The sequence below is a fragment of the Lynx canadensis genome, chromosome B1 (assembly GCF_007474595.2).
Source record: "Lynx canadensis isolate LIC74 chromosome B1, mLynCan4.pri.v2, whole genome shotgun sequence".
NCBI classification, from domain to species: domain Eukaryota; kingdom Metazoa; phylum Chordata; class Mammalia; order Carnivora; family Felidae; genus Lynx; species Lynx canadensis.
Genome location: NC_044306.2, coordinates 34280573 through 34286766, shown reverse-complemented (window position 1 = coordinate 34286766; position 6194 = coordinate 34280573). Strand labels below are relative to the sequence as shown.

The 6194-nt window shown below is 46.4% G+C and overlaps 1 pseudogene; it reads right to left on the bottom strand.

Moving 5' to 3' along the window:
* Nucleotides 1-2638: 2638 nt before the first annotated feature.
* On the bottom strand, nt 2639-4653 carry LOC115512939 (annotated as a pseudogene).
* Between the last annotated feature and the right edge of the window lie 1541 nt (nt 4654-6194).

Here is a 6194-nt window from a genome sequence, read left to right as displayed (position 1 = left end):
TTCTTGGAGAATGCAATTCTGTATTTGATTCCCAGAGCAATCCGTTCTTTTCCCAACGGAATTCTTGAATTTTTATTTCTGGCCACAAGGTGGCATCTGATTTTCATTAATGCAGGAATCCCACATCTCCTCTCACCCCTCACACTGGAAACCCGCCTCTGGCTCAGCTTCTGGAAGCTTATTGTACCAGAACATTTTTCAAATGGCAGCATCTCTAAAAGAAATTGCATTAACTTATGTTTGTCTAGGGGCCTCGAAGCAAACCTTTTTTTATCTGGTAAGTCGTATCTGAATCAAGGCGTGCTCGTGCATTTAAAAGTTTTGCAATTGATCATTGGGTTGAGTACCTATCGTAGATTGGGAACTTTCCCCATGTCTTTCTTTGCCTTTCAGCCAAGAGAGGAGGCACGAAGTATTTTGACCTATGTGCCACACACATACCGTTTTGCTTATGAGAAGGAGGGTACGAGAAAGGCCTACTTAAATCTACCTTTCAAGCTGGGTCTATACAAGGTACATGCAAGAAATAACCGTAAAGGAAAAACTCACAAGACCAACTGTCTACGTTCCAGACCACTATTATGAGTAAGGTCTCTAGATCCACGAGGGGAGGGATCAAGCCTGATAGGTTCACCATTGCTCCCCCTTTACCTCTCACTGTACTAACGCCTAGTAGGTGCTCAAAACCAACCAACCAACAAAAAACAACAACAAAACTTATGGAATGCTTGGGCGAAGAAGCTCGAAAAGTGTTTCATGGAAGAGTTGGAGTGAAGCTGACTCTAAACTATGAGCATAGGTCGGATGGAGAAAGTCAAGGTGGGGATGTGTGTTGCGACTTGGGGAGTCAGCACGACCACTGGGGCCCTGCTGAGGGCTGTGCCTTCTCCAGGGGGATGTTGAGAACCATTTTTAATGGACTATCAAAATGCAAAGTACACGGCGGGACATGGAGAGGACACGGAGAAAGACCCCTGGTGCCTATGTAGATAACAATACCAGGCAATATGGGACACCTGGCCTTACTTAGGTGGTATAGAGCCTGACTGGGTCTTTCAGAGCAGGAAGCCATCCACCTGGCTGATCACACCAGGGTCCCTTAGTAAGGCCTGCTCCAATCATGCCCGATATTTGAATAGCCTTTTCCAGTTTACCAAGCGTCTTTTCAAACACCAGCACGTTTAACACTGATAATATCCCTGTGATGTCAGCGCAGTTAGTATCTCTGCTTTACAGATGGGGAAGTTGAGGCTCAGAGAGGTGAAATGACTTGCCCAAGGTCACTTGGCCCTCTGCTCTGACCCTGCGTATTGAAGGAGGGGCAAAGTGAGAGTTAGCAAGAATCTGACAGACCAAAGTAAGATTTCCCCACTTCTCTTTCTGTCTTATTACAGCCCAAAGGCAGTAATAGACACATGCATGATGTTTTTGCCCTGATGTTTTTTGCCATATATGGTCCAAGGGTTTTATTTTTCAATGAGAGCATAGGCGTAAAAAATTGGTAAAATGCCATCAAGTTAAAACAACAAAGAGGAAACGATCTCAAAGTTTTTTAGTCAAGATCATGTTAATTTACAGTCAGAACCATTTACATCATTTTTATTCCCCTTTTAGGATCTTTGCACTCAAGGAGCTTGCAGTTAGTTGCATAGGGAAAGCACACGCATGCTCATTGTGGCAGATCTTATGACCTGGGATGCATGGTACCAAAAAAGAGACAACCCTTAGCTACCTCGGGGCTTTCTCTGAAGCCGAAGAAGGTCACTCGGCTGTGACAGGTATGGCCTGGAGGACAAAGGTGGGGGAGTTGAAGCCTCCAAGGAGACAGGACTCCTTGGCCACAGGCCCCAGCCTCTCCTCTTTATTAGGACAATGGTCGGCACGCACTCCGTCGTTCCTCAGAGGGTCCCCGTGGGTGTGAGGTTTATAATGCGTCCTTGGCTGCTTTTCTTTCTTCCACTGTCCACTGGGGGGGCACACTGGCTTTGAGGGGGGCGGATCAAGGGAAGGCCATTCTAGGAGACCTGGGACCATGGTGAGCTGGAGCTGCAGGTTTGGAAAAGAGCCAAAAGAGGGCTGCTTGGCTGGAGTAGAAGGTAGACTAGGGCAAGGAGATGGGTTTTATTTTATTTATTTATTTATTTTTAAAATTTTTAAAATGTTTATTTATTTTTGAGAGAGAGAGACAGAATGCGAGTGGGCTAGGGGCAGAGAGAGAGGGAGACACAGAATCCAAAGCAGGCTCCAGGCTCCGAACCGTCAGCACAGAGTCCGATGTGAGGCTCGAACCCACAGAGCTGTGAGATCATGACCCGAGCCGAAGTCAGACGCTCAACCGACTGAGCCACCCAGGCGCCCCAAGGAGATGGGTTTTGGACTGGGGGGCAGACTGGGGTGTGGCTGTGTTGGGCCTTGAGCGCAGGTGGCTTTCTTTGCTCGCGATTCTATTACAGGTGGTGGCAATGCTTTTATTTGGAGTCAGGCTGCGGAGGGAATTCTTTTTCCATTGCAAACATTTTCCTGGTGAATTTTTTTTTTCTCGTGTGTCAGTACTTTTAATGTTGTGTGCATCAAATCATAGTAACATGATGACTACAAACAAGGTGCCGTCCCTCTATTTTCATGCACAGCCCAACAGGTTACAGTAAACCCAGTTTAGATTCCACCATCAAGTGTGCCTCTCCCATTAGTTCACCTTGTGACGGGTCATTAAGAATATCTTCAAATCCGATAGTCTCATCATTACCCCTCAAAATATCCAGTGAGAGGTGTGAGCTTGGAGGAAATGGAAGACGCTGAACCTGCTGCATTGCCTGGAATTCCGTTTGTAATTCGAGCAGAGCAAACAGACCCTGGATGATCCTCAGGGTGGAAAAATTCATTTTATCTTGGTTGCGCTGGAAATGTCTTTTCCTGATCGTTCAAGAGGATGACGAGGCAAAAGTTCACTTTTCACACAAGGAAGACCTTTCCGAAGATGATCATGACTTTCCAAAGGTCCACTTGCTGAGAGTTCAGTGACTGGAATACTGTCCTTTAGCAGAGACCAAGTCCTGTGGCATTTATCTTCAACTTGCTCTGTGAACAGCCTCTCAGCCCGGCCCCACTGCTCACCTTTTCCTGGTGAATTGTTAAGCCCAGATTTACTAGTTGGAGAATCTGATTTTTCCCTTCCTTTCCCTTCCTGTCCCTTCCTTCTGGCCGAGGAGCCTCCTTCCCTGTCAGGCTCCCCTGTCTCAATTTCCTCCAGCTTTCATCGTGCGTTAGTCCCTTCTTCATTCAGACAATGTGGGGCTTTCAGAAAGGATTCGGCAAAATGCCCTCTTAGTGTATTGGCATCTGTGTTTGTACCTGTGATGCCTTCTTAAGGTAAGCGCTGAGGGCAAGGTGCCTGAGTGTTGGCAATACCTCTCAGAACATTCTAGGTGCTTGGCAATCAGACAGTACCACTCAGGGGTTGAGTTCCAATCTCATTTCTTGAGAGGGCCAGGAGGCTCACAAGGGTCTCACAAGGGTGCAACCGCCTGACGTTTTTTCCTTGCTCTCCTGGGACCCAATTACTGACCTGGCTGTCGCATCATAGCTGATCCATTGGCTCACTCACCTGCTGTGATCTTGGGAAGCCCAGCATAGGAGTAGTCAAATTGTTACAGTCTAGGAACTTTCTCAGTTTGGCAAACGACCCCAGGAACCTGCTTTTCCTGTCAGCGTCAGTCAGCAATACTTTTGGCTAATCACCCACCCTGCATGCGTGCGTAGTACTTTCTAGATTGCAAAGCACTTACATATGCATCAGCTTGCTTTCTCATCTTTAGCTAAGCAGGGTAACTATTGTTTCCATGTTATAAATAGACTTGGAAGTTGGGTGACTTTCCCAAGGTGACACAACTGGTTAGCTTTGCAGAGGGAATCGGAAACCAGGGCTAACTTACCACTAGACCCCCTGCTAAGGGAGACAGCAAGAAGCATAAGACCCCTGGGGTCCAAGTGACAAAGGAGTTCAACAGATGGTGTGTGATGTAAGCATCCAGTGGAGAAATTCCTCATAAGAGGTAAGGCTGAGAGACAGAAGAGAAGGTGATTGGAATCCAGCCCCTTAAAACAAAACAAAACAAAACAAACAACACTTGTATTAGGCGTACCTTTTAGAGCTTAACAAAGTCATTTTGGACAAAAAGATAAAGACAGGAAAAAGATGAATGACTTAGCTTTTAAACAATGTAAGCAGACCTCCGAAGGACAGAGTATTAAGTACTCATTAAAATTGTCAACACTTATGTAACTTTAAATGTCAGGAAGGACAAGCTGTGACTTTCTGCAGGAGATGGGACTCAGTTAGAAACTGGATTTGGGGGCCATGCGCCCTGGGTTCAAAAGTCTGCTCTGTGGCCTTGGGACCTTGGACAAGTCACTAAGAAACTTTGGGCTTTATTTTCCCTCTCTTTACAGGAGGATGATAATTCTAAACACAAAAGAGTGTTGTGAAAACGGAATAGATAATATAAATTAAACTGACGGCCAGTAGGTGTTAGAAATCTGATGTCTTCCTCATTTCAAACATTTTGGCCCATGGTTGGTGAAGACATCTTGAGCTGGACATACCACATATTTGGCCCAGCGCTGCCATTTCTGTGTTCCTCTGTGCAAGGCCATTGTCGGCATTAAACACACTGCGTTCAGAGGACCGGCTTTGTAGGGGACAGTGGGAATGTTTGGAACCCAAAAAGAAATGTGTTCGTTTCAAACTGTGAACAGAAAAACACCAACTCAAAAGTGGCTGCTTCATTAAATGTCTATAAAACATTGTATCAATGAGTTAACTGCTTCTGGCTCTTGTGTGACCATGTGGAAGTCCTATATAGTGTGGGACGTGGGTAAATTTAAAATGTTCGATTCGATGTAGGATGAGGACACAGGAAGTCCGGCCTATAAAGGTGTTCAAGCCGGTCTGCTCCTACGGCTGGTGCAGTCACGGGGTCTTTTTTTTTTTTAATTTTTTTTTTCAACGTTTATTTATTTTTTTTGGGACAGAGAGAGACAGAGCGTGAACGGGGGAGGGGCAGAGAGAGAGGGAGACACAGAATCGGAAACAGGCTCCAGGCTCTGAGCCATCAGCCCAGAGCCCGACGCGGGGCTCGAACTCACGGACCGCGAGATCGTGACCTGGCTGAAGTCGGACGCTTAACCAACTGCGCCACCCAGGCGCCCCAGTCATGGGGTCTTTAAGGATGAGCCTGGCTCGGCAGCCAGATGAAGCAGGGTCTGCAGATGTTAATGAGCCCTCCTGACCTGTTGTTACCCCCCTTCAATGGGTAGATCAGATAGCATAGGGTGAGCCCGGAACAAGATGAGGAATGGGTTGGACCTTCCTTTGTAGCGGATACTCTTTGGCTTGTCAATAATGTGATTAACAAATTAAATTGGACTTACACTGGACTTTATTTTAACGTTTTAGCTGTATTCACTTATCCCTTCCAGTTGGAGTGAGAGCCCCAGAAAAAGAAAATAAACTCTAGTTGTGTTTTGGTTCAAAGAGAGGGCATTTATATTACAATCGGTGTCTTCTTATTTACTAACTGCACGCTTTACTTAGTATGCCCTCCTTCGTTATGCCACTACCTTCTTCTGTGGAAGTGGGCGCTGCTGGACGGGGCCAGGAGACCGGCAGCAGCAGCTGTGTGCTGCAGAGAGAAGAAGAAATACTTCTGCCGGGAGCTTGGAGCTCCCGGGAGTGGTTTTCATATCCAGCAGTTCAGTTCAGGCTTATGCCTCCCAGAATCACTGTATTAAATCATAGGTAAGTTTAAGAAGCCAGGAGAGTGACCATGAGACTCCCCACCAGATGAAAACCCCACTTGGTGCCAGTAAGGATTTAGTAGCTAGAGAAATTGGTGTGTGTGTGTGTGTGCGCGTATGTGTGTGTGTGTGTGTGTGTGTAGAGGGGTGGATTCGCTCCTTTACAAAAGGAGACTTCAATTTGTAGAAGGAGCCACACTGGGCTTGCTCTATAGAGAACTCCCCTAGGCATTTCTCGTGATCCATGATTGGTAACAATGAGATTTGCATCCATTGTTTTTTCAGGAAGTTGTTGAGCCAAGTGAGGAACACTTTCCAAGTGGGGGCAACGGCAGAGCTGTCCGAGTTTTTTGAAAGACCACTGAACCTGAAACACAGCTTGGGAAAGTGAGACCCGA